At 41.1% G+C, this 14,620-nt stretch overlaps 1 non-coding gene across 1 annotated transcript; it reads left to right on the top strand.

Moving 5' to 3' along the window:
• The first annotated feature begins 6,864 nt into the window (after window positions 1-6,864).
• LOC125178689 lies at window positions 6,865-6,969 on the top strand. Its single transcript, XR_007156990.1, has one exon. It is a non-coding gene; the product is annotated as a U6 spliceosomal RNA (small nuclear RNA).
• Window positions 6,970-14,620: the final 7,651 nt, after the last annotated feature.

Raw genomic sequence — 14,620 nt, 5'->3', positions numbered from 1 at the left:
TCTGTGAAATCATCGTTTATTAATTGATGCTAGATCATTAAATTTTTCATAGGTTTAATTATGAATTATTCATAGATTGGCATGTCGAACGATTTATTTCAAGTTCACGTAATGAATTTCTTTATAGTAACTCTAACAGAATTAATATTCATGACGTGATAATAAAAGATTTGTTTTTAATAATGTGGTAACTGCCAAATAGGGCTAAATCACATATTTGAATTGAAATATTTCTTAGCAGGTAAATATTCTAATTAGCTACAATTCAACGGCCAGTCCGTCAGGAGTGAAGAGCAGCGGCTATGTACAGAAGAGCAGCTGTGAGCACTTGCCATTAGCTCCCCAACAAAATTTTCATTCAGGTCTGACACTGAAGCACCAGATAACTCCAAGGACTCGGGAGTTTGCAAATCAGCTTTTTATGCTGGCTTTTTGGTCTACTTTCCGGTCCCAAGTCAGACAGCTACGATAGTCTGGTCTTTATAATCTGGCGGCCACAGAGCGGATCACTCCGGGTTCGTCCCAGTATCAACGGCAGCTCTGGCCGAACATGACATTGAGATAAGAAATACCTGCCCCCTTCCTCCACAATTACCGACGATGGAAGTCAGTAAGGAGATTCTGACTAATCCCTGAATTCGATCGGGTGGCCAAGCAGATACAGAATAACTTTAACCAAACTGTAGCGACACGACGGTCGAAGCTCTACCCTGCCGAAAATTTTGTTGGGGACCATAGTCATGAGTCAATAGAGAGTATATAGTTAATAACTAGCTGGAAGTCATGGTTTGTCTTTTGTAATTTTTCCTTGAGGATCAGCTTCCCGTTCTTGGTGGCGGACACATCGAAATAGCACAAAATAAATATTTCTAGCAGAAAGTGATAGATGACAATAACATCATACTTTTTTACGTTAGTGACATCATAATTCGGTAATAATTAAACCACTGAAATGCTGAACTTGAATTTCTCAAGTTTTGACTCACAATGCTGGCAATACCAGCTTATATTGAGTCATCCTACTTTCTTTACATTTCATTTAGCGGGTATTGACATAGTTTTCACAAAATTCAATTCGTTGCTATCAATTTAGTCGCAGATTAATTTTTTTCTGAGTCCATCGCGCACTTCGAGAATATATTGGAGAGCCATTCATGCGCAGCATTGACTTCTTAGGCTACTGCATGATGAGTGTTAGCAGCGCGTCTTGATGGCGAGCGTGCAGCCATGACGGAAAAGTTGTTAAACTATCACAAGCGTTTCTGAATACTTTAACACGTTGAGTGCTGCACGACCCAGCAGGGCTGCCAGATGGCCTAAAAAAGTCAAGTCCGCTGTCAAAAATGCCTACAATTCAATATATACTAGTAAATTTGTAGTTTCCGGTGGAAAAATTTATTTTTCATTTCTTCCGTTCTTTTTATAATTTGATAAGGAGGCACTGATGTTATAAATTTTTGTCTGCAAACGAAATTAAAATAATAAATTTCAGAATTTGTCAGGAAAATAAGACCCTTCCAGCCACCGGTGGGTTGTGCTGCACTCAACGTGTTAACATGCAAAGAAATTTCTATTTTACCCCCTGACTCGCTCTATTTAAGTAATGGCACCCCCATTTTTCTTGGCAGAGTGATACCACAAAGGGTAAGACGCGGTCTTGCAATGGTGTTCAGAATATGACCTGCTCCTTTAAGCTGGTTATTTACAAACTTTTGAGTCATTAATACAGATTCATGAATCTTTGTTGTCCAGAGTTCACGAGAAATATCCAGCAGATGATAGTGACAGCAGATCAAGAAGCAGTGCTTGTTTAAATTACGTGGAAGACCATTCAAACAAATGACATTTATTGTTTAGTGATAACTGCTTTCGTAATTAAAAACTTCCTGCAGCTTCTTTCTTTTAATATAGTCTGAATTTTACAATATTCATTTAACAGTTTTGCGTGTCATTGAATAAAGTGATGGAATTGTTTCGTAAACCCGAAGCTGGCAATCGCATAGGATCGTTTGCTCTGGTTCTCACCCATAAGTTGAATTAGTTTATTTTTAGCTCACGAATATCATGACTCGAAAATAAATTTATTATCACCAGCTGATCAAGTCGACGTCATATTTAACGTTTATTATAATCCAACTAACCTCGTTTAATTATTAGGCTCGTGTAAAGAAATTCTACAGTTTTGTCGGCCAGGGATCTCTAACCCTCTCGTCTAGGATACAGTTACTGTCGTAAATGCTATTCGTACCTAGTGGCTTGGGACCGATAAGTCACGTCAGTCATAAGGGGGCATTGTATGCAAGTCCCCGAATAAAAAGACTGAGTCGTCCATGCTGAGCGTGATGATGATGGTCACCACAACGTCACTCAACTGAGTGCTGCCCAGGCCCACCCCTTTCCGGAGCGCCGAGCCGGTCTTGCCACACTCTGATCAGTTGGGACACTTCCACTGGCTTATTCCATTGATCTTCAGGCTGCAGGCTGGTTGGAATTTCAGCACACCCAAACAGATGTTGTGTGTTGTGGGTGTGGTTTTGACACAGAGGGCATGATGGTGTTGGGTAATTAGCCTCATCGATCTTATTGAGGTATTCCCTAAGCATTGGGCATTTCCCCGCCCTTAACTGCGCCAATGTACGCCTAATGCCTCGGTCCAAAGTCTTCTCAGTTTCGTTTACTTTAGGTGCAGGTGCATTTAGAATCTTGTTGGGTGTTCTCGACTCTAGGTATCTCGCGACTGCGGTGGCATGCAATGTCTTCATGTTTCTATTCACCTCCACGCTGCTATCACTGTTGTTTTTGTTGCAGTCGTACACTTTTATGCTATACTCACTGTTAAATATGGTCTTTTTCATGAGTCTGATTGGCTCTTGATTCATCAGATTTCTCAGTGGGTGTTGTTCCAGTTTACTCTTCTCCCTCAGTTGCGAGGCCGTCATCTGCACATGGTTCTTCAGGGGCAGGACAGATGTTTTGTCGTGAAGATGTTGTGCGTTGGTGTCGCGTGTGTGTCCTGTGGCAATTTTCAGGGCAGAGTTCTGAACAGTTTGTATTTTCTGCCAGCCACTTTCCGATGTTATGGGACCCCATATACTACTTTCAAACTCCAGAACTGGACGTATCAGCGCCTTGTAGGTTTGCACAATAGTCTCCGTGTCCTTTCCCCAGTCAGCTCCAGATAGGGCTTTAAATATGTTGATGTTTTTCTTCGCTTTACTCGCAGTGCTTCTTACAGGTTCAGAATAGGTCATCTTTGGATCAAATGTCACTCCCAAGATTCTCGGATGTTTTTCCATTCCCAACGTTGTTCCTCTTACATTAAGCTCCAGGTTGACACTGTACTGCTTGGGATCCGGTGTTAATAGTGTGACTTGAGTTTTCTGTGTTAAGCAACAGGTGGTTGTTCACTATCCATTCTGTAAGGCTGTTATGGTATGTAGTGATGTTGGATTTGGCCGTCTGTAGATCTTTATGACTTGCCAATACCGTGATGTCGTCGGCATAGGTCACCACTTCAATTCCCACTCCTTCTTGCGGTGTTGGTGGATCCGCCATGTATATGTTGAACAGTACTGGGGACAGCACTCCCTTTTGAGGTACTCCTCCTTGATAAGTTCTTTGTCTTGATTTGCTTCCGGAGTAGTCCACATAACCTCTCCGTCCTCTTAGATAGTTTGCTAGGAACTTAACAATCTGTTTATGTATTGGTGTTAGCAGTAGCTTTTCTATCATGCTTTCATAATTGATCGTGTTGAAAGCACTACTCATGTCTAAGGCTACCATTATCGTTCGATTGGGAGGTGCCTTTTCATTAAAACCGGCACAGATGACATCGTTTATTTTGTGCAGTGCTGATGTTGTTGAATGTATTCTTTTGTATCCATGCTGGTGTTTGATATTGGGGATGTCTCTTTCAATTTTGTTCAATAGAACTCTTTCCATTATTTTCACAATTAGCGACAGAAGCGAGATTGGTCTGTACGACTTGCCGATGGTACGATATTTTCCCGGCTTTGATATGGCTATTATTCTTGCTAACTTCCATTGTTCTGGTATGTTGTTCCTGTTGACCACTTCATTGAATAGCCTTGTTAGGTTTTTTATGGCCACTGGTCCAAGGTGTTTTACGTGTACCGGTGTTATTCCATCTGGACCCTTTGATATCTTGCTTTTCGATCTTGCTATTGTCTTCTTCATCTCATCTTTAGTTATTACAACCTCCTCTCTCAGTATCTTCTCTAGCTTCCTGTTAGTTGTTCTTTTAAGGCTGCTGCTCACCTTCTTTGCGGATCCCGTGTATGGCTTAGCAAAACCTTCTGCAATTTCTTTCTTGGTCTTTTTCAGCTTCGTTCCAAACTTTATCATGATATTTGTTACTCTATCCTCGGTCTTACCCTGAATTCCCTTCATCACTTTCCAGTTTTTATCCGTGTTTTTCCATCGCGAACAAAGGCACAATCGAATAAATTTTCATGAGCTAAACATCGAACGGTAGTTAGGACTGTAAATTCAAAATTTCGTTCGAATCTGCTCAATAGTTTGGAAAAAATTTTCTTGATTATCCGGTACTGTGAATTTCGGCCCGTATTGCCATATACAGTAACTATGGCAAAAACAAATGAAGGCAAAATTAAAAAAATTCACGAGCCTAACATTACCGTTAGGTCCTAATGAATACTTGTACCAAGTTTCATCAAGTTAAGTTCATTAGTTTAAGAGATATTACCTGAACTTTGAATTGGAAATTGGCCGTGCGATCGGCCGCGAGTCCGGCCGTTAATTTGTCCGAGACGCAAACCCTGGAGAGGTTAAAAAACAGATCTGGGTGAAAAAACCATCGCTGGGAGTCATGATGTGCTTCACGTGTTGTGTACAAATCGTCAAACAAACCTTCGAACTTCTTACTTTGACTTCGGACTTCCTCCCCCTACGCCCCCAAAAGCCCTCTTCTTCCTTACCGTCCCCAAAAATCTTTCCATCGCCCCTAGGGGGGGGGGGATATCGCCCACTTTGGGAACCACTGCTCAAGGACATACACCGCAAATGTCTAGACAAAATTCTCATCAACAGACTTTATGAAGCATCTAGAAACACACAACTTGCTCAATCCCACACAACACTGATTCAGAAATTAAATAGGAACACGCAACGCTCTAGCTAAACTCTGCATAAAACTCTCCATCAAAATTTCCAGGAAACTATAAAAAGGCATACTCCTCCATATTCACAGAATCATTCGACCGAGTTTGGCACATTGGCTTCGCATACAAAATCACCCAACTGAATTCACACCCGTCATTTCAATAAGAACCCTCATTGACTTTATTACAGATGGGAGAATAGAGACTTAATGGGTCTTTTCTTTCCACTCCATGCTGGAGTCACCCATGTAGGCTGCCTATCACTCAAACTTTACAGCTACTACACCCACGACATTCCCTCACCTCTGTCCAACACCGACTAAATTGTATACACCGACGCCATCACACAGATCGCAGCGGGTAGGCACACACATCGCTTTGCAGCACAAATAACACAACACGCAGTCACGCAGGTGAACACATTTGAAGATAAATGGAAGATGGGAACGAACACACTGAAATTATAATATAATACTTGAGCTATCATGAATTATTCATTCGTCTTTTTTATTTCAGAGATTATTTTATATTTGCTTGGCAACTCCTATGATAATAAAATACTGAGGTGAGTTTTAAGAAGATAGAACGATGATCGCTACACTGCTGGCGGTCGCTATTCTTGCAGCACCGCGTGGAGCCCAAGGCGATTCTCGTACGTACTTCTCGGTCCCCGTTCCAGTTGAGGAAATTCTCGCCATCGGCGTGGCATCGAAGAACTTCTCTGGTGTGAATGCCGTCCAGTGCGCCCTCCGGGCAGCACGCAGTGGCGTCCCCTACCCAACTCTGTGCGTGCACAGCACCAGCAGACAGTGCCTGCTACTGAACTCCACCTACCCAGCCTGGTTCAACCGAACGTATCAGAGTTCCAGTGCCTACAAGTGCTACATTCGCGAAGGATACCCTCATTTTGATCCTATGGGTGAGTTCAACCAAATATCAATAGTACTTAAACACTAGGGAATTTGGGAGTGCAGCCATGAACCACAATTTTAATTCTTAGATAAGCCCTGGAACTAACATCCTGCCTCAGCATTACACTCAGCCCCAAAGCTAGAAACTGCAGACTACGATGGAACATCGTAGTCCAGATCAGCGACTCGCTGCTTAAAGATGATAGTACCGCAAGGCTGCGGAAATACTTAAGCATGCTCGCTCATAAGCAGGACGCTCCGCATCCCTCCTATTCCATCTGGAATCTTCTAGCGGGTAGATGGGAAATTCCATACCTATACCTATATGCGCTGTCCCAGCTCAAAACCTTCTTGCAGCCAAAGGCTGGTTTTATTTGCTCACTTGTCCGCCTCTTTTACTATTTGTATTAGGTTTGGTCACTTTGGTCATTTCAGATGTCAGGTTTGGTCATTTCAGATTCTTTTTGGGTGAAGAATTGTTGTGACGTTAATAAGGTTAGGTCGGAGTAGGTGTGCAAGATGCAGTCTGTAATTGCTCTCTAGCATCTTTACCCACGGAACGGATTAAGAACTAAAGCGAGGAGTTGCGCAAAGGTGGCCTATGACATATTCTTCAGCATCGACAATACTATGTTATGTTTGGCACCTCCTTCTGTCATCTTGATTCTTGAATAATATGGTACTGCTACTCAATGACTCATCAATAGGCCCACACATTAAACAGAAAAATTACTACATATTCTCCAGCGGCACGAGCTCTTGAGACGCCTGCGCAGACCATCCTACCGAAAATCACTTAGCAGTAGGTGCATATACATAAAGTAAGTACATATACCCAAATTGAAACGATACAGAGAAGATTAGCACGGCCCCTGCGCAAGGAGGACACGCAAAATCGTGAAGCTTTTCATATTTTTTTGTTCTGACTTGAAATGAACTAGAAAAGATCCGGTTACGGACATGCTTTTAGATCTCCCGTGAGGAAAAAAAACACAAAAAGTACAAGAATCGGCGGCAGGCCACATCACGCCTTTATTTCAGCGACGACTTCACTATGTTATGTTAAGTTGATGACGTACGGTGCGTATCACACGCTGTTGAAGTGGTACTACTCCATGTGCGATGACTTCTTCCGCATACTCCGCATGTATCCAGAGGTGGGCAGTAGCGCGCCACATGTAGCGGTAGCGGCGCTACTTTTAAGGCAATGTAGCGGTAGCGCCAGCTACATATTTAAGTAGCGATTCGAGGTTTTGCCACTGCAACGCTGCCGCTACATTTATAGATAAAGCCTTTAGATTTTACTTGATAGTATTAAATATTATTTAAAAATCAGCATGATACATACATAATATAAATTTCGGTATAAAACTGTACGAAAGATTTTGGTGTAATGTTGTCGACCTCAGCCTGTTACTAGTGTCAACATGTTAGTTGTCAATTGTTAAGTTGATACCAGTTACCACTTACACATGATTCAGTTTGCTTACAGTTATTTTTACACAGTTATTTTTATGTTTCACCTACAAGGATGTCTACTTTAATCTACCAATCTCAGAAACAATCCACATATATATACAAATAAAGACTGACTTTTTTATATGTATATGTGGATAATTTTTGAGATTGGTAGATTAAAGTAGACATCCATGTAGGTCAGGTATAACATAAAAATAACTATAACTTTTATTTACTGTATCTAACCCGTACTAGTTCGGTTAGGTTTATTACAATAAAGTTGCAGTAATATGTTTTGAAAATCTTTTATCATCATTAAATGTTTATGAGTAAATCCCAATAGCAGAAAAATAAATATTTAAAGATTTCCAATGATTTTGGTCATTGTAGCGGCCAATGTAGCGGCGCTTCATTTTACTGTAGCGGTAGCGCTCGCTACAATCTAGTGGGGGTAGCGGTAGCGCCCGCAACATTTAGAGCATGTAGCGGTAGCGGTCGCTACATTTCAAAGTAGCGCTGCCCAGTTCTGCATGTATCTTGTTCCGACAAGCTTTACCAAAGTGCCAATACGACGACAATAATTACATCGATAACTTTTGCATCGATGCATGGCGGTAGTAAGGTTGCATCGAAAACACCGCCGATCGTTGCAATCTGTCTGTAAACACGGCTTTTCCGATCGTTGCATCGAAAACACGGCTTGCTTTGTCTGTTTCTCTTCAACAGTACATGGCCCGCATTTTGGAGTCGCATCACGATTATGTGACCTACGCAATTTTTTCGTTAAAACTGCATCGAGGGAGCCGCTCACAGGTCTCTTTACTTCACTCTTTCTTTGCATTACATCGGATGTTATGACCGCTAACCCTTAGGCGAGAAAAAACTCCATTTTTCTTTCAAAGTAATTAATGCCTTCTTCAATATAATTCTCGCTGCAGCGTTGAATCTTCTAAACCTGTAATCAAATCTTCAAAGCATGCCAAGGCAAGCTTTGCTTAACTTCATCTTAGTTATTTAAATTTATAGTATTTATCAGGGGTAACAACACCAAAGGGCATTGAAGCCTCTGAAGTCAAGTGCTTGAAGCCATATAGCGCCGTGTTTCCATAGCCAGCGCTTAAGCCTAGGCAAGTTAAGCGTAGGCAAGTTAAGCGTAGGCAAGTTAAGCCTAGGCAAGTTAAGCCTAGGCAAGTTAAGCTTAGGCAAGTTAAGCGTAGGCAAATTAAGCCTAGGCAAGTTAAGCCTAGGCAAGTTAAGCTTAGGCAAGTTAAGCGTAGGCAAGTTAAGCGTAGGCAAGTTAAGCGTAGGCAAGTTAAGCCTAAGCAAGTTAAGCGTAGGCAAGTTAAGCCTAGGCAAGTTAAGCGTAGGCAAGTTAAGCCTAGGCAAGTTAAGCGTAGGCAAGATATATAAGCCTAGGCCGGTTCACTTGCTCAGTTTTACACAACGATTTGTCTGCACAGTTCAAATCGTTGCAGATAAAACGTTGCGTGTGGATGGAAAAACTGCTCAGTTTTGAAGCCGGCGGGAAGACTGCACAGTTGCAACGATATCTAAGCTACAGAGCATAGATTTTGATGAACTGCGCGGACAAGACAAGACGGAACGTGTAGACAGTAGCACAGTTTCTTGATTAGATTTATGTCCAGTTTCAAGTCGTCTGGTGACAATGGCGGACCTTCGGCAATGTTGCCGTGAGTTTATCCAGGAATTTATTGCACAATACGAAAGTTTTCCTTACCTCTGGCGAGTAAAATCCAAAGATTATAGTAACAGGAAAAAAGGTGGAGGCGTATGAGAGCTTAGTAGAAAAATTCAAAGAAATTGACGAAAGCAGTTTTAAAAAGTTTGTAATTGGAGAGTGTTTATCGTAAAGAATTGGGAAAAATTAATAGCTCGATTCGATCTGGAGTTGGAGCAGGCGAGATCTACATGCCATCTCTCTGGTATTTGATTCCTTGCATTTCCTAAGAGATCAGGAGACACCTAGGCGTCTCCTGCGAGATAATCTTATTTGCGAAAGACACTGTTGTTTCGAAGGTTCATATAAATAACAATCTTTCATAGATAATAGAGAGTATTATTACTCACCTTGAGGTATTCGTTCGTCAGCACCTTGAAAAGAGCTTCACATGTTTCGGGAATGATTTTACTTAGCGCTTGTTTTGATAGTCGTGAGGTTCGGCATGTAATTTGCGCAGTAATGTGATATGGGAAAAGCCTTCTTAAACACCACTTCTGCTACCACTTAAAACGCCGGTCACTTCTTTGACGTTCTAATCTTTTTATTAACAAGACACAATGCCAAAATTGACCAAAGCAACACCTCTTCCATGGCGAGATCGCACAAAACTGAGCAAACTACACAGATAAGTCGGCACCGTGTGGACGCTCTAATTGCAACGATTTCATTCCGACTTGAGACTGCTTAGACAAATCGTTGTGTAAAACTGAGCGTGTTGACCGGCTTTTAGAAGGGTTATACTGCATCTGGCCCAATCTGCTCCGGCATGAACTTCTCTGGCCTGAGCTACTCACGATGCAAAAATTTTTAAACCCCTAACAAGTGAAAAAAAACCTAACCTCGTCGGTTGTAGCAAATTAGAGAGGCAAGACAAGTGAGCTGGTAGAGCCAGTCATTGTTTGCGAAAAAGATACGAGCCAGGGCAGTGTGTATATATGTGTGGCCAGAAGTTAGGCCGGTGTAGGTGCACGAAGTCAGATGTAAATTTTCCTGCTTATGAGTGAGCATGCTCAAGATAAAAACCCTACAGCGCTACTATCTTGAGGCAGTCTGTTGGCCGAGTGTGTTACAGATCTGAATTACGGTATATCAGTGTATTTTGCAGCTTTCAGCTCTGAGGCCGGCTGCAGTTTTGCATGCTGGGCGTTGACTCTACGGTTTATTTAAGAGCTCAATTTATGATCCACGCCTGCGCTTCTAATAAAGTAAGTAAGCGATTTTCTCTCCTATTAGTTGAATTGACACATACATTAAACATTACTCATACATCATTGATGACATTACACATACATCATTCGATCGTCATCATCCAATCATCTTCTGTGCTAGCTCGTGCGATCGCCTGTACGGCAGGATTTTGTAGTAATTACTCGAGTTCTGCTAAAATTGAAGTCATATTGAGCCACTTATTCTAACCCACAGCCCCATCCACGGCCCCACCCTGCCCGGCCACCTTCGACTGGGTTGAGGACGTCGGTTGTGTGCATGTGGTTGAGAACTCTGTGACATACGACGTCGCCCAGGCCTCGTGCCCTGGAGGCTCCCAGCTCGTCTCGCTCTACGCCGACAACTTCTGGAAGCTCGCTCATTACGTCAAAGAAAATTCGTTCCGGCCATGTAAGGGATTACGATTACAAAATCTTTGAAACTACTTCAATCGCAATGTGCAAGGCCTCTATGATTATCAACAAGGCGATTGCCATTAGATGAAACGCAAAACCGTGAAGCTTTCCATATATATTTTTTTCTTCAGACTTAAAATGATTTGAAAACATCCTGTCAACGGAGATGCTTTTAGATCTCCTGTGGAAAAAACACGAAAAGTGTTTTTTTACGAAATCTAAAGTGAAGAATTATCAATTCGATAATTCTTCTTGTACTCCGAATCAAAATTTGTATTTTACTGGGTTCTAATGACAACTTATCGAGTGTAGTGAATTTAATAACCAAGAAAGTACGTCTCGTTGGAGTATTGCCCTCTATGGGGTACTTATAAATCGAAAAACTCTCTTCGTTCGTGTTCAATTATGAAGTCTTTCTTAAGTTCACAATATACCCGTTATCTCATGCCAGCTGGACGAACGGGTATCGTGTACTACCACGTGGGGGTTCACCGCTACAATTCTGTGTGGACCTGGCGCACCGGGCAAGTCATGTTCGGCCTGAAAGGCTCGGAAGTTTGGAAATGGAGCGACCCTAATGATAACTCTGACTGTGGAGTTATCTTGATCTCATCGAGCGAAAAAACCACCTTGGTTGACAGGCTATGTAGCACGACTTCGTGGTATGTGTGTGCACTGCAGTAATGACTGACGCAATGGTCATGCAATGGCATTTTAGTGATGAGAGATGCAGTTCTCAGGTGATGGTAGGTAAGATTGATAGGAAATTGTTTCTATGTTAGAAAGCATTAGCAGATCCGTTGCTAAAGTGCAAAAGCTACATGGAACAAGGGCTTATTCACGAACATCTCAACAGCGCACCACCAGTGCATTCAATTAGTCAGTAATATATAGTACTATTGTCCAGTACTAACGGGTAGGAAAGGGCTCGCAACAGTGCAGTATTAACAGGCAAAATAGTTCGTTGATAGATGATCATTTTTTTGAGGCGGTAAATGGATAATAATGTGTAGCGTCAAAAGTATGAAGTGCGAAGTTCCCTATCGATAACATACGGTTGTACGTCATTTAAGCTACTAGATATGTGATCTAGTACGAGTTGAGAAGTTCTTGTGATAAAGCCAAAGAGATAAAATTTCAAATAAATAAAAAATAATTAAAAACACGTAACTCTAGATTTTATGCCAAGGAGTAAAGTTTATCTGTAAGAAGGGTTGAGAATACCCGCTGTTGGAAGAGGATACGTCGCAGAGGACCCTAGATGACTAGTGAGACGGAGCGCTAACGACTGGCAGAGTGTGGCATAACAGCATGCAGATAAATACGTTTATTTATCATGTCAGGCATCGTGATACAGGAATGGAAGATAGGATGATACGGTAATGCCAGGAATCATGTTGCAATAACAGGAGGTAAATATATTGCTATTACATTGAAGCAGTAATAGTAAATACATAGTTATAGTAAGCAAAGTAATATGCCTTGCCTTGAGACTGATTAAAAAAGTGAGAATATTGGAGTAATGTGTCGGAACAGTGTATGACTAAAGGCAAATACTGTGGTTCAGGGAGAGTAGATACCATGTAGCATTACAGATACAGAGATAAGGGAAGAACAGGTACCATGCGACACTATATATAGAGGCAGATACAGTGGTGGTGGGTTAGACCGATTAGTGAAAAAACACTATATGTTGGCAGTCGCTCCACTACCTGCGCATAATGGCGTGCTTTTAAACGATGATTAACTTTGACTTCTTGGTGTCACTTAGATAATGAGCGAGATATTCTCTAAATACAGATTCAAAATTTCGCCTTTGTGTGGATTATTCTATTCTAGTTTGGCCCAGCTAAAGGGTGTATCAGTGTTATTTACGTTCACTGTGTGTAGTGTCAGCAGTTTTTGACCCATTCACCTCTGTGTGTGTAAGAAATACATCTTATTTTCCTTTTCAAAGCCAATCGAATACCCAATGTTGATCATAACTGTCTGAAATGATCAATTGGCATTCAATTAAGGCACCTATATCATACGTCTTTTCATTTAACTCCGTAATATTATATGGTAATATTATAGTTTAGCAGTGTCAGCGCTGAAGAATAGGCAAAATTTGGCCCTCCGCCGATTCATGTAATTTTCGTGATTCGTTCAAGAGAGATCTATAAATAGCCTTTTTCTAGGCTCTTTTCAAAAGTAACGTTTAGATAAATAGCGATTGGACTTTTAGTGGTGAACTTTGCATATTGATTATTTGCTCACAAGAAAATCCTAAATTACACAGAGAGCATAATATGAGTCTTAATAAATAACATGAGTGAATTGCACCAATGCTTTCATTTATCTTCGTGTGTTTGGTTTTGGGGACTATTCATTGACTGGGTTGACGTTCAGGTTACAGCAGATTTCTATTGACGTTCTAGTGAGAAGTTTCTGCGTTGAATTTCTGATGACAGTAGACTCTGGGTTGAAGTTCTAGAGACGGCAATATCCGGGTTGACGTTCTAGTGAGAAGTCTCTGCGTTGAATTTCTGATGACAGTAGACTCTGGGTTGAAGTTCTGGAGACGCAATATCCGGGTTAACGTTCCTTTACCCTTTCAAATTATAACCGCTACTACTTAAGAGCGTGCGTTTGGTGTCGACGCTTATTATTTGATGGCCGTTTAATTATCGCTACTTGAGGAACATTCCGTACACGGAATGCTCCTCATATCCTTAGGAGGTTACCTTCTGTTGCCGGCCCGATCCCCAATTTGGCTCCGTGGGATTTTTTGTATGGTTATCTTAAATCAATTGTTTACAATGACTGTCCAAGTACCCGACCTCATTTGACGTACAATATACGCCAAGCCATCGCCAACATACCCGTCAATGTGCTTCAGCGAGTTGAACGGACCCTCACAAATCGACTAACTGAATGCATTGACAATGAGGCCGTCAGCTGTCCAATGTCATCTTTAAACTAAGTGATACAAAAATTCAGGTAATGTCTTCTTCAATGAAATTTCTTTTGTAATGATATCTTTACTAGTTCTGTTTTACTTAATCTTTAAAATCAGGAAATTTCCGTGAATTATCCAGTATGAGTTCTGTGTTGTTCCAGCATCACCTAAATAAATGTTTTCTCGGCAAAAACTGTTTGCAAGTGCAGCAGCGTGTTTAAAATTATTTTCCTAAAGCAAGATCATTAGTTAGACACAAAATATTTTATGGTGAATATCACAACAAGCGAGGAAACTTTTAAATTGATAGAAGTTGATCAAATAACTATGCTTGGTTTTATTGTGCCAAGTAGCAAAAGATTGTACCATAGGGTACTCTGCTCAGGCTGATTTTAAAGCCTATTTTGCATTACATATGGATGATGGTCACAGCTCCCACATTTAGATGCATATGAAAAATAGTGAGACTAGAAAGCATCTTATGCACTCCAGCACATACTGTATTTGTGTACAGCAGGAAGGTTGTCATGGCCACAAAGCGCCGTTGAACAGCAAAAAAATTAGATCAACTCAATGTTTTGATAAGATAATAGCGCGATACTCCATCGAAAGATAATAGCGCCATAGGTCGTATCAAGAATTCAAAATTAAATATAATAGAATTAATACCTTTAATCGAAAACTCTAATTTGTGTAAAAAGTAATCAACGAAATATGTAAGAGCCAATACCGTTGCATTAGGTTCAAAAGAGAAAAATATCATAATAATTTTGCCCTTCTGATGAAACAATTGAAAATACATTCCC

Source organism: Hyalella azteca, unplaced genomic scaffold (assembly GCF_000764305.2).
Source record: "Hyalella azteca isolate HAZT.00-mixed unplaced genomic scaffold, Hazt_2.0.2 contig11881, whole genome shotgun sequence".
NCBI lineage: Eukaryota > Metazoa > Arthropoda > Malacostraca > Amphipoda > Hyalellidae > Hyalella > Hyalella azteca.
The sequence above is the reverse complement of the archived record's forward strand: the minus strand, read 5'-3'. Positions and strand labels throughout refer to the sequence as shown.